Source organism: Brienomyrus brachyistius, chromosome 8 (assembly GCF_023856365.1).
Source record: "Brienomyrus brachyistius isolate T26 chromosome 8, BBRACH_0.4, whole genome shotgun sequence".
In the NCBI taxonomy this organism is placed as follows: domain Eukaryota; kingdom Metazoa; phylum Chordata; class Actinopteri; order Osteoglossiformes; family Mormyridae; genus Brienomyrus; species Brienomyrus brachyistius.
The window spans coordinates 11,277,938-11,303,946 of NC_064540.1; the positions used below are offsets into that span (position 1 = coordinate 11,277,938).

General features: G+C 39.0%; 1 long non-coding RNA gene across 1 annotated transcript in view; it reads right to left on the bottom strand.

Moving 5' to 3' along the window:
- The window catches only part of LOC125747076 (uncharacterized), a 49,339-nt gene extending 24,773 nt beyond the window's left edge, over positions 1–24,566 (bottom strand). The window contains exon 1 of the long non-coding RNA XR_007399168.1: positions 24,190–24,566. This is a non-coding gene — a long non-coding RNA (uncharacterized LOC125747076). The remainder of the gene's footprint in view (positions 1–24,189) is intronic.
- Between the last annotated feature and the right edge of the window lie 1,443 nt (positions 24,567–26,009).

Genomic DNA, 26,009 nt, shown 5'->3' on the forward strand with positions numbered 1-26,009 from the left:
CCTGCACCATGGAGAGCATCCTGACTGGGAGCATCACCACCTGGTTTGCAGGGACAGAGCAGTGAAAATAATAAAAGATCCTGCCCACCCCAACAATGGCCTCTTCTCACTGCTGCTGTGAGGCCAAAAGGGAGAGACTGAGGAGAAGTTTCTTCCTTCGGTCTGTTCGTATTCTGATCGAAGACAGACCATAATTAACAGGTCAATTTATGCAGTTTTATCAGCCCGCTTTCAGTTGCACATCTTCTTCAATTGTTGATATATTGCTCCATGGTTTTGTCTTTTTTGCAGTCATTTTTTATCTTTATTGGTATTTTTATTGTTATGTTACTGTTATTTTATTCCTGTTTATTCTTATTTTGTTAAACGGTTTCGATTTTTCCAATTCTATTGTGTATTTTGTTAAACACAATCCAGAAGGCAGGGGGGAAAGCCATTTCACTGCACACTGTATGATTGTGTACGTGAAAAATAGTTGAAACCTGAAACTAAATAAAAAAAAGAACTATATCCTCTCAAAGAACAATTAAGCTTATTATGGAAAGTGTATAATCAGAACAAAGTGATATACAGTAACATAGAATTTTATTCATGGCTTATGATGCCCTCATTTTCCACCTTATCCATGGATATGGATTTGTATCTGCCTGTGTGTAAATGAATATGCTGGCCGTGATTTGTCTGTCCTTCTTTGTGGACCATTATTAATGTCCAGGCGGCTGCGTGCTCTTCAAGGCAAAGTCAAGAATCTCTACTCGCCCCTCTCTGTCATCGTCTGCCGGGGCCAAGCCACAGGGAGATTACCCCCATGCCGATTCCTCAAAAAGTCTCTCTCTAGCTCAACTAAACATGCTCTTCTTTTGTTCAGTGCTCTCACAGTCATTATTGTAATTGTAATTTTGTCTTGTTTGTTTGCCTAATTATTTATTTCTTCATTGTTTTCAAAGTTTATAGCATCTCTATTCTTCAGGACAAGAGTATCTGTTCCCTACTGTAGAGAGGGAATATATCTACATTCCCTATACACTTCTTGAAAGACCTCCACTACATTGTTCTTCATGAGTTTCCAAAAGTCTTATTGCATTCTGAATTGGATGCATTTTTCTTATTTAAAGCATCTCCAGCTCAAGTTAGCTCCTTGGTGCCCTAACCTGAAAGTCCACGGTCCATGCAAGAGTACATGAGAACATTATCAGTCTTGGTGGAACATTACTTGGGGCAGAAAGGGAAGCACCTCAGCAGCATACATCTAGCTACATCTGAGCTGTATGTTAATTTGCCATGATCGCAAATGGAAAATGACTCATGCATTTCTAACCTTCTTCAGTGTCCCTAAGTTGATCTCTGATATTATGATAATGGATGTTGTCGTCCAATCGGTTATAGCTAACTTTCTTATCCCAGCTACCTTAATGCCATTATAATACAGCTAAACACAGTTCACCCTTGTGCAGCCTGCCATCCTTAGTGTTGTAATGCATTCCACAAACAGAATGAAATGTTATAATTAACATGAACTTAGATTCTTGAAGATAACTGGATTGAGGTTAAACAAAAAGTACAGATAATTCTATAACAGTAAAAACAATATATTTTATTTATATTATGAATGTTTTTTGAATAACCCCATAATCTTCTCATGTTATTACAGGACTGTCACCCAGTTCTACAGCTACTGTTCTCAGACAGGCATAGAACCAATGCGTGGCTCCACTTAATGGTTTCTTGCATGAGGCGGGCCCCCGGGTTATCCCCTGGCAGCTCCTAGTTTATTTTCCTGGTGAAAATCAGATTTACATGGAAAATATCCTAAGCTATGTCAAACATACAGTGTAATACTCAAAAGCCAGTTATGTCCTGATTTTTAAAGCAGAAAACATAACACAGAATAGAAATCAACATCAAATATACGCTAAAAACTCAAAAAGAATAAAAAACTAAAGTGAAATCTGAATTAGACAAAAAAAAATTAACTAATTATTGTGATAATACACAAGGAAATCCGGATCAATTATCCATCAACAGCTCAATCAGCATCAGTAATTAAGTGCTTCATTGAAATGAATTTAAGACAATAGGTCTTTCAAACCAGACTTGAGCATCGAGACTGAAAAGTAGTATAACTGGATCGTGTTGAGATTCAATAATCTGCTTAGTTATGTTACATTTTCTTGCTTAGATATGTTGTTTTTCTTTTCCTTTTTGTCCTAAGGAATGCACATTCCATGTCTTTTTTCAGGCTTACAGAGGCAGATAATCTCAGAAGGAAAATGTGTTAAGCACATGCTTGGTGTGAATCCCAAAATGGGAAATACATCATTTTCTATTCAAAAATATAAATTATATTAATATGATTACTGGAAGACTAACAAATATGACAATACTTGTCAATTTATTACACAGTATGCACTATTCACAATATTAATTTTCTATGATATTTGCATTCATTTTTCTGCTGGTATAGGTTAAATACTGAACGTAAGCAAATAAATTGCCTTAATCAGAGTATAAATTAGCTAGTGTGCATCTGTTTCTTTTTGGTATTTTAGCCAGTTGACTGAAAAGGATTTAAAACCCTTAGTGGAATCCACAAATTATCCTTTCAAACAGAAGCCACTAACCCTTCCAGTTTTGCTTGCCTCCCACTATTGATTCGATTTACCTCTATTCCCGAAGTCCCCAGCCCCATTGATGCTGCTGTTGTTATTTAATGATGTAAAAATTGTTTGATGGAGGAACTTAATATAGGTACCCAACAGGGCGTTCAGGAGAACATAATTCAATTAAACCGGGAGGGACAAGCTCACGTAAGGCTTGCACGCTTTGAGGAAAAAAATCACTGCAAATAGTTGCCTCAATGTTTAAAAAAAACAGACATTTCGGTGAAAACAAATGTCTGAAAACATATATAGTATGATGAAAAAAACACCTTTGATATGCTTGAGTTCCACAAGTTCTCTAACACCACACAATATTATAGCATGCTACAAGGAGCCATTTGCTACGAGTAATTCATAGTTATGTCATTTTAATGAGTGATATATTATAGTTTTTCATTTTTTTTCTTAGGTCCAACTTACTACAGATTGCCTCATTTAAGGCAATTGCTCTACAGGACTTAATTGCTTTGCATAACTAAGTAGTCATCAATCATTGCACTTACTGCCTGCTTATAAAACTGTACAGACATGGAAGAACGAGCTTGCAGATGTACTGTACTAATGTGGGCTGCTACCTATGAATTATTATTATATTTTTATACTATGTTGTTTTTCTTATTATGTATTGCTTATTTCCTTCAAGCACAATCCAGAAGGCAGACTGAAACACATTTCACAACACAGCAGTACATTGTATGATTGTACATATGACAAATAAAACACATGGTTTGCTGAGCACCCTGAGCTGGACCATGCCAAGCGTACTGCCCAAGTCAGCTGGACAGGAAACTACAGGAAGCAGGTGAGAGCCAGGATTTGGGCCCTCTGATTGGACAGGCGGCTCTGGAAAGAGGCGTGCTGGAAAAGGACTCGTGTATGGACGGTTAGTGGAGCTGAGTGGGGACCAAAACCAGCACACGATATAAAAACATAAATGGACAGATGACAAAATCACAACCTTAGCACTGAAACGAAACAGAACAGATGGACGCCCAAAGTCATTTGCTCTGGGAGCAGTAAGACTGAGCCCCAAGCAAAATTCGCTATGCTGGCACTTCCGGTTTTAATTAATTCCTTAAGGACCAGTCCCAATCATCCCAGGTGACACGGGCATGAAACAGCTAAGGCACTACCCCTGCATTATTATGTCGTAATTCACTGAAACCCTAGATAAACAGCTAATATTTTATTATTTTTATGTACTCTTTTTGTTGAGCATTTTAAAACATACATCATTTAAAGCTGACTAGCTAGAGCCAGTTGAGCTTTTCCTTTTAATAAAATGTTTACATTTAAACAGATTGCATTAAGAACCATGAAAAACCAAGGAGAGTCACTTTATGTAAATGTGGTATCACTGAATATTGAGTGAGAGCTTCTGTGGGGAATATCCTCAACTATGAACATGAGCCCAAATAATGGGGTGATATAAGTGTTGAAAATGAGGGATTCTAGGGCAAAACAGTTTTAATTGCTTGTTTTTATTCCTATCTGGCAAACAAGTAATTTTTTTGCTTCTTAATTAAGACAAATGTATAGTTTAGAAAAGACTGTACACCTCACTGATACATTTTGCAAGGCAGACACAGACAATTTAGCATTGTTGATTGTGCAGGGGCTACACTAGCATAATAACATTAATCCAGGGGAAAGGCATCTGCAAGGCTGCACACTGCAAAACAAAGTATATTCATTTACTGCCGGTTCACCCAAATACATTTTATTGACATGCTAGGGATAACAGAGAATTTCGGAAAGGTAATAAAAAAAGGTTGTACAGCTGAATTGTGTTGTTTGAGCTTAACTGAAGGCCTTTGAGATATATTGTATACAGGTACAGAGATCTAGGTGGCAAGGTCAGTGCGGAAAGCAAAAGCAAAACTGTATGTAATATATATGCGCATCTAAATACGTTTTTAAAAGCCCCCAGATGTAATCACACTATATCAACTGATTGTGCCTATGTACTCCTGCAACTAGCATTTCTCCAACAACTGAAAGTAGGTTGGATTTACTAAAATGTGACTGTGAATAGGTAATTTTTAAATATGGTGTCATTTTTAAAAACTTGTATAAACTATAAAAAATCTTAGATAGTATAAATGCTTTCTAGTTTATGGGAATTAAACGTAAATGTGACACAAGTTTCCATGTGGTAATAAAGGATTACTTGCCAATGAGAGGAGGGGCATTTGCAGAGGCCTGGAGTGACTGGTACAGTCATTTTCAATGTGCCTCCAAATGTATTAATGAAACCAATATATAAATGAAGTTTATCTAATTAAAAATGTAACTCCTTTATCCTTTTACAATCTTGTTTTTGCCGGTTATTGTTTTGTTTTGCTTTTTCTCCCTAAGACTGGACACCCAAGCAGGAATTACGCACGGCCTGACTACCTGTGCACTGTGTGTTTTATTTTCTAGTCTTCAGTAAAACAGTATTTTTCATTCATCTTAGGATATTATTTTGCTTCCTGGTTCTGTCCTCGAGCCAAGCCATCTCTTTCACAGCACCATGGTACATTAACTACAAGGTACAAGGTGTTTTACTCACAGAAGCTCCATATTTCACTACTTCTGCGTGCTCTATAGCCATAACAGACATTACCTGATAGCAAAATAAATATTATATATATATATATATATATATATATATATATATATATAGGTATTTTCAAATTAATTTTAGGTAACCACAACACTTTTTAAAAATTGAAGGCAGCCTTTTTTTTCGAATGACCCTGGAATACTCAGACTGGTATCAAGAATACTCAGGTCAGTATCAAGTAGTTTTAAATATTTTATCTTTCAAATGAGTCATTTTAATAGCTTTGATAAGCTTTGCATTCTTTGACTGATGTGTTGGTATAATAGAGAGTAATTGTGTTAGTATGGCACAGGGGGACCTAGTGCCTAGCACGCAAATCCAGACATGTGAGGGACTTAGTGATGGAATAAAGGCCCACGGCATTGCCTTGCCCTGTAAATGCACCGCGATTCCCTTTTTCTGCGCTTGGTGAGCCTACCCTACAAGGATTAGCCATCCGCGGTCAGAAGGCAGAGCACCGGCAGTGACAAAATGTAAGGGAGGGCAGAGTAGCGGGCAACTTTCCATAATAGCTTCGTAATAGGAAACCAGTAAGCATACAAAATGTCCAAATGTACTGGACAAATGGATGAAAGAGATTTAAGAGTTTTAAGTTTCAGGAAAAATTGAAAGATTTAAATTTGGTTCTGAAGGCATGCATGGGGGGGGGATTCAGATTTATGACCTTATCCAAGGTAAAAATGAATTGTGGGACCAGTGGCAGAGCGACACGAGCTGGCAGAACCCTGCCAGTGTGATACAGGCTTGCCTGACACTCGAAAGGAAAAGGTTGTTTGCAGGCTGCAAAATGAAGGCATAAAGTAGCTGCTCCTCAGAAAGAGAGACCTGCCATTGGCACGCTCCTTGAAAATCACCATATCTATGAAAACAGCCAGAAAAAATGCACTAGAATTGCAAAAGAATGTAACTGCTGAATGCACTGTTAACAAAGTTGTAACAAAACATCTGGATGAAGTGCTATCATACTTTTGATGTGGAAAGAGATCTCATGGTCTGATACGGTGCTGATTTATAAATGCCCAGAGGACCAACATGCATCTCAGAGCCAGGCCTGTTCCTGACATTTCTACACTTTACAATGTCTAGAATAGTGCAATAACTCATCTCTAGAGGGAACCAATGGGAATTAACAGAGGTCTACCCACTCAACAATCTACTGTCAATTCTAAAAGACAAGATCTGTTACATTCATATGCTAATGTTCAGAATACTAATATTCCCTGTCTGCAAATAAATGTTTCACTATAGAAAGTTATAAGGCTTGAATGGGAGACTGGAGATTTTGTCTAGAAGTGGCCCAGTCACGTCTCTGACCATTTCATTCACCTCAGGAAAGCATATTGACCCATGATCTGCCACTATTCATATCCTAATAGTAGCAATGGATCTACTCTCTCATTAGTCCATGCATATTCCATAGAGTGAACAGCAGCATCTTAGCAGAGGGAAGTGGTTACTCCAAACTGGAATCTGTAGTACAAAGAATCTAGCTATGGCATTTTCCTGCGGTATTATGCAGTTGTGTGCATCTATTTTGTGCTGTGTGGAAGAGCTGGAAAGTTCAGGTGCAAAAAGTACCAATCCAGACCAAGGTTTTATTTCGACCAATCAGTTGCGCATACACTAAAGAGTCACAGTCGCAGAGTGCTCAGCTGGTTGGTTGAAACAAATCCCAGGTATGGATACTTTCTGCACTTGAATTTTCCACCTCCATGTACTTGGATAATACAGGTCTCTTAGAATATGACCAGTTGTGATTTATAACATGAATAACAAAATATCATGGCTACAGTATCACATTACTTGCTGAATCCAGATTGATCCAATGGTAGATATTACTTGGTTACAGGAAGATAAACAAATTATTTGTAAGCTGTTTTCTAAAACTTTACATAGAAATTATCATAAATAAGGATGTATTTAACACCTATCTTGTAATTTTCAGAAAGATTCTATAAATTTTGTGGATATGATATTAATGGTTAGTTTATCATTTATAACCGATATGGTCAGTTCACACATTTAATTTACATTTACTGTCACTTGATTTTTTTTTTTAACTTTGTTTTCTTTCAGGTGGGGGGTGGCACTACAGTATTCATCAATTTCAGTTTATGTTGCTTGCTGAGACATTAAAATGGGATCTTTTTTATTCAAGGAGAATCCATTAGAATTTGTGCCTGTAAATCTTCAGACCGCAGAGGCAAACAAAAAAAATGAATCCTCTCTTTTTATTTGTTTTTTTTATTATTATTATTTCACCAGTTATCACTCCCTTGCAGTAAGAAAGTTACCCGACGTTATTTTTGAGTAGTAAAGAAGCATTATGCACGTCAAACAATATAAATGTGTTCATTTGTTCTTGTGATTTCAGCTCCTCAGATACAGGAATAACACACTGTTCCAGCATTATAAAACCTTAACCCCATCATCATAGATAGCTATAGATCACCTTTAAATTTGTTTATGTCGATACTCGATCCAAATGTTCAGTACTGGATACAGTTTTTACTCATTAAGGAGTAATCAGAATACTTGCCAAGGAAATTAATCAGGTTGGCCTCCATTTACAGTCAGCTTCACTCTGAACTTGAAGATATAATTTTGGTTAATATACTACCACATATTGCTGCCTCAACTTAAATTTGAGATGAGATTGTCAAGCATTTAATTAGGATGGTAAAAATTTGCACTGATTCACAGAACTTTATAAGAAGACTCCATGTCATATTCAGAAAATTGTCATTAACTTGAAAGTAAGTATAACATAATTTAATTTTCATTAAAGTGAGCTTATGGCTCTTGTCTGCCTTACTGGGACCCTGCACTTTAGCATATTCCTCCATTTTGTGTTCTGCTCCCTGACGGGTCTTTGTCAGGTGACAGTAGTTGCAAAAAAAAAAAAAATAAAAAAAAAAAAATCAGATATTAATCCATGCAAATTTTAGCAAATTTATATATACTTCAGCTCTCTTCACAAAAACACCAATTTTGTCACAGACAGAATGACTGGGATGCATCACTCTTAATAAAAAATAGAATTATGATAAATGGCAAGGGTAACCTGTTATCTATATGAGGCAACCTGAAAATGGGAATGTGAGTTACAGCACTTTCGCTTTTTGACCTATGAGCGTAATGAATCTGGCTGCAGGACCAAAGAGATACTGTACTGCTAGGTCTTTTTAACGCTGTTGCAGTCCCTATAGAGCTCTCCTCCTGCCAACTGAGACAGAAACACACCCTTGGGCTGTGTCACCATACATCTCCCCAGCCTCTCCTATTAGGTTTACCGCAGCCATTCCTAATCACAAATGACAAACGGCACATTCGATTGGTTGATGGCGATGTTCACACATCAGCTAACAGTCTATAAAACTTATTGATCTCATGCAGGTCCAAACAATAAAATAACAATACACCTGAGACAAAAAAAGTATTAAAGTGTCTTTTTTTTAGAAGGGGTGAGGGGTTGAGTATAAAACTGCCATTTTGTCATGTTGAAAAACATTTAGCATTATTTTTGACTATTGTTAATAAAATAGCATTGTGCAGATAAACCATCTTAAAGACATAGTCTATGGTGAGTGGGCACTGAATGTACAGTACATACCCCATATGCACAATAGCCATTTTGCACTGTATTTACAATGTCGTACATTTTTTAGTCTATAAATTTATTACTTTTATATTTATATATCATATCTGCCTTGGGAAGGGGGGGGGGAGACAAATACATTTTAGCCAATGTGGTTGTTTTTTTAAAGAATCTATGCTGTCTCATGACATATTGTAGAGTAGCTTTCAGTTTACACTGGCTCACCACACACTAGCTAAAGAATTAATGTACTGCTGGTCTCTAAATAAAACATTTCTCCTTTTAGCCGGCTGGCCTTTCACTCACAGTGCATAACGTATATAATGCACAGTAGATACATTTGTTGAATTATTAATAGGGGGCATTCACTATTTGGGAGGTGCTATTATCAATGTATATCTTGTATATGAAAAAGAAATCCAAAGCCTTAGGCCACCAAAGAAAATTATGTTTAATGCTATTTATCTGGGCAGTACTGGTGTATTTGATCCGGAAAAAGAGAGAATGGATGACTAGAAGAAAAGAGCTTTGGTTCCCAAACCTCTCTTCAGGTGCAGCCAAGCCATTTTTTTGAATTTCTAACATTTTTCCATTATCCATCCATTTTCCAAACCGCTTATCCTACTGGGTTGCGGGGGGTCCGGAGCCTATCCCGGAAGCAATGGGCACGAGGCAGGGAACAACCCAGGATGGGGGGCCAGCCCATCGCAGGGCACACTCACACACCATTCACTCACACATGCACACCTATGGGCAATTTAGCAACTCCAATTAGCCTCAGCATGTCTTTGGACTGTGGGGGGAAACCGGAGTACCCGGAGGAAACCCCACGACGACATGGGGAGAACATGCAAACTCTGCACACATGTGACCCAGGCGGAGACTTGAACCCGGGTCCCAGAGGTGTGAGGCGACAGCGCTAACCACTGCACCACCATGCACCCCACATTTTTCCATTAGCTCACTCAATTATTAACTTGATTTGTCAATTAAATTTATAACATATCGATTAGGCAAAGAAAAAGTGCTTTGGTTATATAACTGGATATACATTTAAAATATTCTGATCATTAAAAAAATGGTGAAAGTTAGTAAATTTCCAATCATTTCCAAGATAAAATGCAAGGGCGCCAAAACTATAGATCTAGAATTATAGGTTGTTAAGCATTGGATTGTTTATCTCCAATTCAGTTCTGAATCTGTGTGACGTCCGAGTTTCTTTATGAGGTTTTTTTGAGTAGATAAATTTAAATGGAGCACACCAGTGTTAGGATGTCACAACAGAGAAGTAAACCTCTTAAACATATAGCTCAGAGTGATCAGGAGACATCGATTTGAATTTATTTTTCAAAACGCTGTCAACAGTCATATCAATCAGGTTCTTTTTCAAGCAATGGCTTGTCATCTGAGAATGGTCTCAAACCCAGAACAATTCTTGATAAATTTCTTTACAATGCAGATTTAGGATTGTGTGGTCAGTTATGATGTGCTTGACTGCCAATGCTTTGATGCTGGTGAAGGCATACTGGTAACTTTAAGGTAGATTAAGATAAGATAATATAAGACAAACAGTCAGCCATCTTGTTTTCTGATGGTGCATGCTATTTTTCACCAGTTATTCAGTTTGCAGTGTAGTGTCAATCACAGTAATGTTAGAGATAATCAATCTGCTGTTTATTCAACTTCAATCAAAATAAGGTAATATATGCATTGCAATAAATTATATGTATTGCAATGAATTAAATGCTTTGTTTTCATGTGTTCATATTGCATTATTGCAGCAAGTAAGTAGCCTGTTTTACTACAGGGCTATGGGCTAAGACACAAAAAACCAAGTTAAATAAGCTGGAGAATGGAGAGAGGAACTTCCTAGTCTCCTAGTTTTCATCAGTCTTAACTGTAAATACTAAATTTAAAATGTTAGATTTTCAATATTTCAAATTTTTACATTACATTAATTTTCACTTTCCATGACATACTGACCTGTAATCTGCATGCATTGATAGTCTGTTTATTGTTTAAGTTTTAAGTTCATTCTAGATCAGTTTGTGACCAGCAACTCCATAAATCTGTTTCATTGCCTCAAGTTGCCAACTGACTTCCTGACCACTGATCCAGATACCTGGGCATCACAGGAAGGATACATTTGTGCAAAACGTCGCCTATCGACACTCAAAGTTGTCAATGATACTTCAGAGAGGGGAGTGGCACTGATCCAGGGATACAACAAGACACACACTAAGGATGAAGATGACCTGCAGTTTCTCTTGCAGGTTGTTTCTGATCATCGTCAGCTACATCTACATGCCAAGTTTATTTTCCATTGAAGTACAGAGACTCAAGCTCTGTCCAGCCTCTTATTGACTGCCTTGCTGAAATTAGGTGTTGGATGGCGGAGTTTTAATGAGAAAAATGCAGAGGTTATGTTATTTAAATCCAGTAGCACTATTAGTTCCCCCTCTATTGACTTGTCTTCTCTTGCACATCTTGAGAAATCAGTTATATCAAATCTGGGTGTGAAAAATGGATCCTGCCCTCGAATTAGATGGTTGCCAAAAATCAAGCCCTTTTTATCGAAAAGAAAACTTGAAACTGTGTATAACATCATCCATCTTGTGATATAAACTAAAATGTAGATGGGTGAAACATTACACAATTATGGAATACTTTGGATGGTGAGAGTAATTTATGATTATGAAGTGCCACCCTAATATATATATATATTATGCTTATAAGCTGGCCAAAGGAGGAGATGGAAGCCACTGACATCAAGACAAGGAAGCTCCTCACAATGCATGGCGGGTTTCACCCCAAATCCAGCACACTGAGACTATACACTAAGCGGAAAGAAGGAGGCAGAGGACTAGTGAGCGTCAAAGCCACTATCCAGGATGAAACATCGAAGATCCATGATTACATCAGGAAGATGGCCCCGACTGATGACGTGCTCAGTGAATACCTCAGGCAACAGAAACCCAAGAAGGAAGAGGAGCAAGAACAGGAACCATCATGGAAAGATAAACCCCTGCACGGCATGTACCACCGGCAGATAGAGGAAGTGGCTGACATTGAAAAATCCTACCAGTGGCTGGACAAAGCTGGACTGAAAGACAGCACAGAGGCATTAATCATGGCAGCACAGGAACAAGCTCTAAGTACAAGATCAATAGAGGCTGGGGTCTACCACACCAGGCAGGACCCCAGGTGCAGGCTGTGCAAAGATGCCCCCGAGACGATCCAGCACATAACAGCAGGGTGCAAGATGCTAGCAGGCAAGGCGTACATGGAACGCCATAACCAAGTGGCTGGCATAGTGTACAGGAACATCTGCGGGGAGTATGGGCTGGAAGTCCCAGGGTCAAGATGGGAGACACCTCCAAAGGTGGCTGAGAATGATAAGGCTAAGATCCTGTGGGACTTCCAGATACAGACTGACAAACTGGTAATGGCTAACCAACCGGACATAGTAGTGGTGGACAAGCAGAGGAAGAAGGCCGTAGTGATAGACGTAGCAATCCCAAGCGATGGTAACATCAGGAAGAAGGAACATGAGAAGCTCGAGAAATACCAAGGACTGAGAGAAGAGCTAGAAAAGATGTGGAAGGTGAAGGTAACAGTGGTCCCAGTAGTAATTGGAACACTCGGGGCAGTAACGCCCAAACTGGGAGAGTGGCTCCAACAGATTCCAGGAATGACATCTGAGATCTCTGTCCAGAAGAGCGCAATCCTAGGAACAGCTAAGATACTGCGCAGGACCCTCAAGCTCCCAGGCCTCTGGTAGAGGACCCGAGCTTGAAGGACAAAAGACCGCCCACAGGAGGGCGAGTGGGGAATTATTATATATATATATATAATTATTCCACAAGCAGAAGTCCTCCACTGTGGTCCTCCATTTCTGTGCCCCTCCATTTCATTACATTTTCTCCTGTTTTTGATGGCCTGTTATGTTGAGAAGAAGTTGTACCCAATCTCCCGTCTTCCTCAGAAACCCTGCTAATGATGCTTCCAGCCCCTTCTCTTCTCCTCCTGTTAGCTTTGCTGCTGCTAACAACTAGTTGAAGTCAGTTGAACAAAATAGACATTTAATATATATATATATATATATATATCTCAAATATTTTGTTTTAGAGACAGAAAAAGATGCATAATTTCTCGAGGACAAGATCAGCTTCATTACTACAAGAGGTAAGGCACTAACACTCTGTCAGATAAAATCGGCCTAATTCTGATATAATGAACTGAACAGTAATCCGACTGACAAGTGGCCATTATAGCAAAACCATTGACAGGTATTTCTGCTTTACCAGTGGACTGATATTAAGCATCTCTGCACAAAAAGAGCAAAAGTCTGAAAGGTAAGTAAATTTAGTAACTAAAAACACTGTAAGAGTTAGAGAACCATAAAATTATGTAAATAAACTAACACTACTTAGTAATGCAGCTTTCTGTAATGCAAACCATGGTATTTGTGCAGATGCCTTATTTCAGCTCTCAAAGGTAATCAACAGAATGCATTTAAACAGACAGCTGCCTGACAGACATGATAGTATTTGCCGCAGCAGAAGCATGTGACTAGAATAGTCAAAATGTAATCTTAGCAAAAGCTCTGATTCAACAGAGAAGGGCTATTTAAAAATGACAAGAAATTACCAAGGAACAAAGTATGACTGTAAAGATTTGTCTTGCATATGGAATACTCAAAGTGACCCCTTCAAATGTATTTTTACAGTTTGATTATTAAATATATTCAGTTATTTGAATTCATTAATTGCACCTTCATCTATTTTTTTTCCTTTCTCATTCGACGCCCACATTTCTTTCTTTACCATATTCATCAAAGATTTATGAAAGTAATTGCATGGTGATTTGGCCATTATATTGTCACTTGTTCTTTCTGTATTCTTTCTAAAACAGTTCTCAAGACAAAAAAAAGCCATGGACGTTTCTAATCTGGTGACCTTTGGACCCCTGCTGTACTTATTTGTGCAGAAATAGAGGCTTTGGAAACTTAAAAGCATATGTAGCTACACGAGTCCAATTAAGCAATGGCCACACTCCATAGGGATGTCATTTGAAGGTTTATTTGCATCTCACTCTCCCTCTCTCTTCAGCAGACACCAGGAAAGCTATAACAAAATTAAGACACATATTTATATCAATTACTCAGCCCAATTAAGTCTCTTCCTTAGCACTCCCCATCACAAACACACATATTTGTCCAAAGTACATCATACTCACAATTAGCCAAAAACAAGGTTCCATGGTACATGTAAATGCATACTAATTACATCACATACAACTCAACAAAGGTTAACAATTACCGTTTGCACCTCTTTGAGCACATGCAGAATCAGATTCCTTTCAGTGCGGCATAACTTCTATAACAATGTTGGCCTTTTCCCACAGTGCAAAAGCGTCAACTCTAGTCACAGTGCCTAACTCTAGTCATGTGACCAATTACGCTTCGGTTTGGGCAAATTTACTTAAAGTTATAAATCATTCAATAAACATTATTTCACCACAGTTTTTAAACAGTTTCACATTTTGTTTTACATACTTTGCTAACCCTAATTTGGAGCCTTAGGGTGATACATCAGGTTGTTGGATATGCTACTAAAGTATGTTTATTTCTGGTTTCCTACCCTATGGGGGAGTAGAATTGTCGTCACACACACATTTTTATGTCTGAAAATGCCATAGTTTTTCTAACCCTAACCCTAGCCTCAGTTTGCTAACCCTAATTTAGGGCATTAAGGTGAAGCAACAGGCTGTTGGAAAGTAGGAAATATGCTACTAAAGTATGCTAATCTGTGGTTTCCTATCCTATGGGAGACAAGACCAGTCATAAAAACCCAAGTTCATGCCTGAAAATGGCATATTTTTTCTAACCATAACCCTAGCCTCAGTTAGCTAACCCTAATTTGGAGGCTTAGGTTGATACATCAGGTTTATGGAAAGTAGGAAATATGCTACTATTCATAAAAACCCAAGTTGATGCCTGAAAATAAAAAAATTTTTCTAACCATAACCCTAGCCTCAGTTCGCTAACCCTAATTTGGGGCCTTAGGGTGATACATCAGGTTGTTTGACAGTAGAAAATACAGTATGCTGCTAAAGTATGCTTATTTCTGGTTTCCTATCCTATAGGGGAGTATAATTGTTATAAAAAAACATTTTGATATCTGAAAATGCCATAGTTTTTCTAACCCTAACCCTAGCCTCAGTTCGCTAACCCTAACCCTAATTTGTGGCCTTAGGGTAAAACAACCGGCTGTTGGAAAGTAGGAAATATGCTACTAAAGTATGCTAATCCGTGGTTTCCTATCCTATGGGGGACAAGACCAGTCATAAAAACCCAAGTTCATGCTTGAAAATGACACATTTTTTCTAACCATAACCCTAGCCTTCGCTGTCTAACCCTAATTTGGGGCCTCAGGGTGATACATCAGGTTGTTGGACAGTAGAAAATATGGTACTAAAGTATGCTTATTTTCTGGTTTTCTAACCTATAATGGAGTAGAATTGTCATAAAAACACATTTTGATGTCTGAAAATGCCACAGGTTTTCTCACCCTAAACCTAGCCTCAGTTTGCTAACCCTAACCCTAATGTGGGGCCATAGGGTGATAGAAAAGGCTGATAGAAAGTAGGTAATATGCTACTATAGCATGCTAAACTGTGGCTTCCTATCTTACGGGGGAGCAGAACTGTCATCCATCCATCCATCCATTTTCCAAACCGCTTATCCTACTGGGTTGCGTGAGGTCCAGAGCCTATCCCGGAAGCAATGGGCATGAGGCAGGGAACAACCCAGGATGGGGGGCCAGCTCATCACAGGGCACACTCACACACCAGTCACTCACACATGCACTCCTACGGGCAATTTCAATTACAAATCCAATTAGCCTCAGCATGTTTTTGGACTGTGGGGGGAAATCGGAGAACCCGGAGGAAACCCCATGACGACATGGGGAGAACATGCAAACTCCACACACATGTAACTCCACCGGAGACTCGAACCTGTGTCCCAGAGGTGTGAGGCAACAGTGCTAATGCAAGGCTAACCACTGCACCACCATGCCGCCCTCAGAACTGTCATAAAAACAGATTTTTTGTCTCAGTTTAACTGAGTCCCTTGAGCCATTTTTCGGCCAGTTGTTCAGCCTTTCTCTAAATGCATGCTGAATTACAAAGGGGTGAGGATACCGAGCATTTAAAATCTTCCAAGCTTGTTCATAGGCTTCATCATCATTTCGATAGAAGCATCCTTCCAGTACAGATTGTCCTTAGCCAGTGATGTATCTCTGTAGGTAGAATAACCTGTCAGCTGAATTTGTGAACCGCTGTCCAATCAATGCCTCGAAACTTGTACTCCACTCTAAGAATTTAAGGGGGTGACCTGAGAAGACTGGGGGTCAGGTGAAGGAAGTCTGGTAAGTACCATTGTGTTATGCAGGGCTTGTATTAAAGATCCTACATTGTTAGTATTGTTTGCTCACCTTTACTTTCTTTACATGCTGACGGAGGGAAGTTAACTACCTCAAGTGCTATTCTATGTTCATCACTGGCTTCAGCGGAGTCTGCTTCAGAGTAAGCTTTGAGCTTTGCAGCTATTAGATGAAGATCTCTCTGATCTTCCAGTCTCTTCAGTTTTTGCCTCCGTGTAGCAACAGCTTCCTCCATCTCCATTTCAGCTTGTTATGCAGCCAACTGTGCAGCACACTCTGCTCTGTTTGCTGCAATGCTTTGCTGCTCTGAAAAACAGCTTGAGCGATGTAGATCAGACCTGTAGATCTGTGGACTGGAGTATGCCCAGTCAATATGCCCAAATATTGACTGGGCATACTCTCTGTTGAGAACCATATTAAGTGTTGTGTTTTCTGCCTTAGCATTGAACTCTTCTAGCTTCACTTCACTCATAAATACTTTCATTATAACAACAAGGTTCCATCGTACATGTAAATGCATACTAATTATATCACAAACAACACAACAAAGGTTACCAATTACCGTGTGCGCCTCTTGGACCACATGCAGAATCAGATTCCTTTCAGTGCGGCATAACTTCCACAACAAAGTTAGCCTTTTTCCACAGTGCAACAGCACCAAACCGTGCCTAACTCTAGTCATGTGACCCGTTACACTTCATGTTGGGCAAATTTACTTAAGTTTGTAAATTATTCAATAAACATTTTGTTTTGCATTTTATCAGCATTAACCCTTTTAATATTTTTATTAAGATATTTAAATCAATTTTAAAGATCACAATGAACTTAGGTAAACTCAATTTATAACTAAAATCAGCTTTTAGAATAAACTGTCATTGGGACAGTTACACCATATATTTTTGAATATTGCAAGATTCACTTATTTCCTAAACTTTCAAAATGAAACCTTAATATTAGTATAATATTTGTGCTCCCTATTACTAATTAATTAGTCCCTGTCAAATATATTCCTATTATAATCAATATATTGGTATCAGCCGCTTTATCCAAAGTGTTTTTTTTTTCTTGACTATCTTAAGAATCCTGTTCACTTGGTAAACAATCAGAACTGGATTCAGAATCGCAATGATGTATTCTTGAAGTGTGGAATAGGCTTTTTTGGGGAGCAAATTTCCCTTTTCTGGGTTCACTAAGAATAGGCATCAACACAACTCAGTGATGGAGACACAGCAATGAAAAACACCTCTCTAAAGAGATAGAAAATTTTAATTTGGATGTGTGCATCGGGAAAGAATATAAACTGCACTGGGAATCAGAGAAACATCAGAGTTTGGTTTACTGGAAGTGAAGAAAGACCTGAACATATCACTTTATATATGCAGTTATAAACAAAGGACTGGCTGAGTGATTCAGCATCAGACCCACATTCATTTTTCCCTCCAGACACTGCCATGTCCCTGACTTATCACACTGTCCTATAAAATATAAGTCTAAGAAAACATTTTAATTTCCCAGCCACATTTCAGAGAAGCATGGAGGAGATGTTTTAAACTCCCTTTAAACCAGGTAACTATGAATTAAACCAGACAGTCTGTATTTTCCGTTCAATTTCAAAAGATATGTAGGTTGTTTTGAAAAATTAAAAATGTTATTTGTCATCTGACTGTGGCCTAACCACAGTGTCTAAGGACTGCTGATTTCTCTTCAGAGGAGCCATGTCCATGCAAACATTGTTGATAATGTCATACATCTAAATACACACCTTCCGAATGCTTCCTTAGGGAGAGCCTGGTAGTTCCAGAAATATCTTGGATTAAATTATCTGCTCCAATAGTGCTTGTCTCCGGAAAAGATGACATATTGCAAGTGTATACGGATTTAGGAAACATTATCGCTTCATGGTGCTTATCTGATGTCCTGCATTGATAAATTGCACGAATGGTCAGAAAAACCCAGCGTTATCAGCATTTTCTTTTTGTAAAGTTTATTGGCAGGTTCCTGTTAAAGAAAAAGAGTTTTGCAGCTACTGCACATCTTCCCCTTAAGCATCATTCCCTTTGAATTGTGAAATGTCCTTGTCACATGCTGGCTGGTGACGAAAAACAGCCACATGCATCAAAATAATTGAGCACCACCTTAGCCAAGTATGCACAGCCTAGCTAGAAAACTTGTTAATTTACACTGCTCTTTATAATGTTAATATATATAAACTGAACTACAATAGCGCACTGATTCATCGGCCAGGACTGACATTGAGCCCATTCAGTATACAGGAAACTCGCTGAGGCAAGGAGAGACATGAAATTAGACGGAAGTGGAAAAACAGCTGGGTAATTTATGGATCTTCTAGATCAGACAGCTGGTACACTTTTTCACCCCCTGCATTCATATTGAATGTTATTAAAGCAGATACCATTGTATCTGATCTGTGTAGCATTGTATGCATTCACAGACAAACATAAATAACATTTCTAATTCACAATCTATTCTTGTCTATCTTTGTCTGAAAATATTACAGTTCATTCACTGGAAATGACAGACTAGTGAAGTATGAATGGTTCTTACCTATATGTGCCTAAAAGTTTTTTCCCAGGGAAAGTTTTATACAAACTTAGAAGTAACCTTTGTGGATATTCTGCTCAGACAGGATATTTAATTGATTGTTAAATTAAAAAGGAAATGCCATACCTGTCACACATCAAACTCTTACACAAAACATGGACACTTTTTCTATCTCTCAATACTTATCTTTTTTTCTTAGTTTTAATTATCTGCCAGCTACTTGTCAATCTATCAGCTTATCTCCACAAACATGTTTTGTCATGTCAAGAGTCCTTTTCAGCACCTAATTAAATTCCAAAACAACAGCCTTCAGCACTCTGCTTATATAATTAACTAATATGCAAAAATGTAATTATAAATGTTTATATATTTTGTACCATTGTCACGTTTTGCCTGCCATATCCCTGTGACCCTCTTGTCACCTAGTGTGACCCTAACAAACCATACCCGCTACTTGTTGGTCTTACCATCCATTTCTAACCTGCATGTTAATCATTCCCAGCTGCCTCTCATTAGATCCTTCATTAGTCTTGTATATATGTGCTTCCCAGTGCTGTGCTCACCAGTCCAGTCATTAACATTGCTTCTCCTGTCAGCCTGTGCCTGATCTAACTCTCTTGTTTTGATCTCTTGTGATCTAGTTGATTTCCAATCATTGTTTGTTTACGTTCAATAAAACTCTATTTGTTTCACTGACTATCTGTCCTCAAGTCATTAGCCTTGCATGTTGTGACAACTGCCTTGTTATGAATTATATCCATCCATCCATTTTCCAAACCGCTTATCCTATTGGGTCGCGGGGGGTCCGGAGCCTATCCCGGAAGCAATGGGCACGAGGCAGGGAACAACCCAGGATGGGGGGCCAGCCCATCGCAGTATGAATTATATGATAATGAATAATCATATAATTCAGTGGTGGCTTAATGCTTGGGGAAGCGCACTTATAATTCAAGGATTGCTGATTCGACTGCCCGACCAGCTCCCTGGTTGCTGAATTATATTCCGACTGCTATGTCACATATGGGTTAAATGCAGAGGACACATTTCATTGTTGTCTGCTGTGGTGTGTCAACAATGCCAACTGATCTCTAAATTTGAATTATAACATGGATGCAAATAGTAGTATATGAATATTAAGCAGGGGCGGCATGGTGGTGCAATGGGTCGCACTGTTGCCTCACACCTCTGGGACCCGGGTTCAAATCTCTGCCTGGGTCACATGTGTGTGAAGTTTGCAGGTTCTCCACACGTCGTCGTGGGGTTTCCTCCGGGTACTCCAGTTTCCCCCCCACAGTCCAAAAACATGCAGAGGCTAATTGGACTTGCTAAATTGCCCGTAGGTGTGAATGTGTGAGTCAATGGTGTGTGAGTGTGCCCTGCGATGGGCTGGCCCCCCATCCTGGGTTGTTCCCTGCCTCGTGCCCATTGCTTCCAGAATAGGCTCTGGACCCCCCACAACCCGTAAGGATAAGCGGTTTGGAAAATGGATAGATGAATATTAAGCAAACAGAAATGTCTCACAAATAATGCTATTATTACTAATGTTTACTTCGAAAAAAACAAAATTAATGTAGTTAATGCCTTTGCACTTGTCTGGATGCAACCCTGGCCAGAGGACATCGGTATATGCTTACTGTACGTACATATCATTACATGAATTTCATATGCCCATACAGACAACAATGCAACCATGGAGTTTTATAACCAATATCGCAGCTTAGTTGCGCTGATCTACCAGAAATGTCTCATGGTGAAATGTTTTGCTGTAAGAGCTAGTTAACTCTACGCATACGTGTTCTCCCATCCATGCATGTACATTAATTGTGTTGTATGAGCTATTGTTCATGTTTACTGGTTAGCTCAGTACACACATTTTCGCCCACCAACTAAAACTATTGATGCCTTGTGAGTTTATATGGAAACGCAGTGGTTGATATGTTAATGAGATATTTGAAGTTGTAAGTCTGTAGAATTATTATTCCTCAGCATTCTTTGAAGAATAGTGTTGAATTAATTCTGATAAACTTACAGTGTGTGAGGTTTACCTGTAAAATCAGATAGTCAATGTCTGTTACCAATGGCAGAATGTAGAACGTATTCGAAACAAGAATTGGTAAATTATACCATGGTTTTTTTTAGGATATATGACAGATAGCGTAGAATGGACCATAGAAAGAAAGTATGTATGTTATGTAAAATAAACCTTGTGTTATGCATTTCTATTAACCTGGGAACGAGATGTTATTCTGATGTTTAAAGACATTGAATATGTCTTGGCTGAGAAGCAACCCCACACATGAATGGTCTCAGGATGCTTTACTGTTGGCATGACATGGGACTGATGGTAGCGCTAACCTTTTCTTCTCTGGACAATCTTTTTGCCGGATGCCCCAAAACAATCAGAAAGGGGATTCATCAGAGAAAATGACTTTACCCCAGTCCTCAGCAGTCCAAACCCTGTACCTTTTGCAGAATATCAGTCTGTCCCTGATGTTTTGTTTTGAAATGGCTTCTCTGCTGCCCTTCATGACACCAGACCATCCTCCAGAAGCCTTTGCCTCACTGTGCATGCAGATGCACTCACACCAACCTGCTGCCATTGCTGAGCTCTGCACTGGTGATACACCGATCCAGCAGTTGAATCAAATTTAGGAGATAGTCCTGGTGCTTGTGGATTTTTTTTGGGCGCCCTGAAGCCTTCTTCACAACAACTGAACTTCTCTCCTTGAAGCTCTTGAAGATCTGATAAATGCTTGATTTAGGTGCCATCTAACTAGCAGCAATATCCTTGCCTGTGAAGCCTTTATTGTGCAAAGCAATGATAACTGCACATGTTTCCTTACAGGTAACCATGGTTAACAGAGGAAGAGCAATGACTTCAAGCACCACCCTCCTTTTAAAACATTCATTCTGCTATTCTAACTCAATCAGCATTACAGAGCGATCATGGCAAAGTGGGACTTCCCAATTAATTGCAATTCATCTGATCAGTCTTCATAGAATTCGGGAGTATATGCCAGTTGGCATCATAAACACTGAGGTAGCAGACTTTGTGAAAATTAATATGTGTGTCATTCTCAAACCTTTTGGCCATGGCTGTAAAACCTGTCTCTAGTCATTTGATGCAACTAACAAGTCAATTACTGAATAAAATACTGTTATGATCAACTGTGTTTGAACACATGGTGTTCATTTTGGAGAATTTATAGATTGCACAGAATAACCAATAACAGTTAAAAACTTGGGTTTATTTCCAGAAAGCTATTCTTTCCAAACCATCCTTCCAGATATTCATTGAAGTACGGTGGTCGAGAAAGCCCAATGAAGTTCAACATAAAAAACACACGTCTAATAGAAAAACATATTACTAAGCAACAAAGCACATTCTTGAAGTTCATAACGCATTTGCAAGCACACTGTAAATTCATAGACACTCCACAAATTCAGAAAACAGAGGCAAACAACATCTTACACGCGTACTGCACATTCACAGACACGCCGCAAATACAGAAAACTGCAACTTCGGAAACACGCTGCAAATAGCAACAACACAGTGGAAGTGTTTCCAGAGGACACTGGTGATAATTCACAGGTGAAAAATAAGTAACAGTGGAAACTGCTTATAGTGATCGTGGTTATAATGATCAACCACTTGTATGTAACAAAAAGCTTGAGACAGAATCATTTTTGTACAAATACTGTTTAAATAAATCATTTTTAGTACTCAAGTAGTCTGCTTACAATATCTAAGCATGACAACATATGGAAAAAATTAAAACTATGTTTTTTTTTTACTTTTCTTTGATGGCCATACTTTACCTTGCTGTAGTCCTTCAGCTTCTGTCTAGCTACATGAGCCTAATGCTGTGTGCACATAAAGCATGACGGAAAAAGAAAGTCATTTTCTCTCAATGACAAATGATAAACTGCTAAAAAAGAGCCACAGAGATGCGGCACCGAAACTACAATAAGCTATTTTTCATGTACAGTACTGTATTATAACGTATTTGAATTATACACCGTTCAGTAATTTTATTTGTACAGTACTGTAATTTCAAAAGCGTTTGACAAGGTTGTACTGTATTTTGAAGTCAAAATTAAGTAAATAAATGCTGTCCGTTTTATTACCTTATATTCAAGGAAGAAATATACACGTCAGTTAGATGGTAATCTACCTGAGGCATAAGGAAGAGAAAAAATGGGTTATCATGATCATCCGCTTATAGTCAATTTCACCCAGACAGACGTGATCACTGTAAGCCGTTTCCCTAAAGCCCTAAAGCCTAGTTCATACTTAACTTTTTCCACATGTGCATTCATACTGCAGAAGGTCGTGCACATAGAAAACTGTGTTCATACTACATTTGTCCATGGATGCAGTTGATCATGGTTAATGCATACATGCAGCAGTGATACTGTATTCCAGCAGATCAGGAGAAGGCAAGACACAAATACCAGCAGTATAGTGAAACGGTAATGGCTTTTTATGACCAGTTTTACGTCTTGTCTACAAGCACACGGGCATTTTTATAAATGTTACTTTACCTATGCATTTTGGCCTTTTGTCCACACGCAACCGGTGTTTTACGTCACTGAAAATGGAGCTTTTGTAAAACCCCGTCCAGGGTGAAGATTTTCAGAAACTCTTGTAGCGCTCCCTAACCTCCCCGGTCTAACTAAACCCGAGTTTACCTGGGCAGAGCACTGCGTTCATAATCTGTATGTATATAACTGACCAAAATACAGGATATGTTATTACCGCTTTGTTTCTTTGTCAAGTTCCCTTCTATAATATAAACACCCAGAATTACCCTCCAGTAAAACCTTCCCCAACACAAAATTAACACAAGGAAACCCCAATACACCTGTTAGGTGTTCCAAATATAAAAGGAAATACCACAGTTAGGGGAAAAGAAACGTATTTTTACTTTTAAAAATAAATGGTGGATCCTTTTAAATGGTGGATTCCCCAGCCAGGATTCGCACAGGACTTAACATACCAGAAGCACTAATGTCAAACTTAAATGTCTTCAGTACAAACCACTTTCCTAGCATACAAAATTAGTATTAAACACATTAATCATGAAACTTAATAGCTCCGGCTGCACCAAATTAAATCAACCAAACGTTTCAGAACTCTTATTTAAATTCCATGGATCGAACACTTAATACGCAATATTTCTGAATTCAGTCTCAAAATTCCCACCCCGTTGCAGGCCTGAATCGTGGGTTGCGTACGTTGAGGCCTCAAAACTAAAACACACTGGCCGCCTCGCTCTCACGAGCACTATAAAATTAAATAAATAAAATTACCTTATACCACGTCACCAACCGATTTAATTCCGCGATGTCCTCGTCGTGATGTGGTCGTGTTGGTCACAATCCTCCTCTTCCACGTTGGTAACAGGCAAATTGCGTAGATTTGGGATGGTGCGATACCATACAGATCCGATCCGGAATGAGCTCACGCACTCACTCGGAAGCTCCCAGTTACAACGTGCCTTAGTTTGCGGACAATGAGAACTCCACCTAAAGCGATCTCTTTTTGTTTTTCTCAAGCTTCCATCTCCCACTTCCTTCTTCCCCCGTTCCAGTTTAACAGTCATATGGCCAACAGACAGACATCAAACTAAAACAACCAATCATAATTTAACATCAACTGAACCACAGTATAAGCTTCCCAACATGCCTCACGCACACTAGCTGTCTATGTAATATTCTTAAAGAGACCTTACGATTTAAACCCTAACATCCATCCATCCATCCATCCATTTTCCAAACCGCTTATCCTTACGGGTTGTGGGGGGTCCGGAACCTATTCTGGAAGCAATGGGCACGAGGCAGGGAACAACCCAGGATAGGGGGCCAGCCCATCGCAGGGCACACTCACACACCATTGACTCACACATTCACACCTACGGGCAATTTAGCAACTCCAATTAGCCTCAGCATGTTTTTGGACTGTGGGGGGGGGGGGGGGGGGGGGGAACTGGAGTACCCGGAGGAAACCCCATGAGGACATGGGGAGAACCTGCAAATTCCACACACATGTAACCCAGGCGGAGACTCAAACCCGGGACCCAGAGGTGTGAGGCAACAGTGCGAACCACTGCACCACCATGCCACCCCTGCTTAATATTCATATACTACTATTTGCATCCATGTTATAATTCAAATTTAGAGATCAGTTGGCATTGTTGACACAACACAGCAGACAACAGTGAAATGTGTCCTCTGCATTTAACCCATATGTGACATAGCAGTCGGAAGATAATTCAGCAACCAGGGAGCTGGTCGGGCAGTCGAACCAGCAATCCTTGAATTATAATTGCGCTTCCCTAAGCATTAAGCCCCCACTGAATTATATGATAATTCATTATCATATAATTCATAACAAGGCAGTTGTCACAACATGCAAGGCTAATGACTTGAGGACAGATAGTCAGTGAAACAAATAGAGTTTTATTGAACATAAACAATGATTGGAAATCAACTAGATCACAAGAGATCAAAACAAGAGAGTTAGATCAGGCACAGGCTGACAGGAGAAGCAATGTTAATGAGTGGACTGGTGAGCACAGCACTGGGAAGCACATATATACAAGACTAATGAAGGATCTAATGAGAGGCAGCTGGGAATGATTAACACGCAGGTTAGAAATGGGTGGTAAGACCAACAAGTAGCGGGTATGGTTTGTTAGGGTCACACTAGATGACAAGAGGGTCACAGGGATATGGCAGGCAAAACGTGACAATGGTACAAAATATATAAACATTTATAATTACATTTTTACATATTAGTTAGATGTAAAGACACTAACCCTACATATTATTTATCCGGGTTACACTCTGTTTTCTTGTCAATGTGTAGAGAAGGAAAACAGAGTTTTTGATTTGTAACATCAGATTGCGATCCATTGTCCATTTTGCTTAACGTCAGAGTGTGTGGCATTCGCGATTTACATTAGCTGTTTTTAGCCTAGTAGAACTGGTAATAAGGCTTCTGATTGGTCAACATGGCTTTACAGTTAGAGTTATATTACTGCCTGTTCGTTTAGCAAACTGTTCACAGCGCGTCTTAGCATTTATATGTGGACAGAATTTTTTTTTTCATAACGGAGGAGAGAAAATAC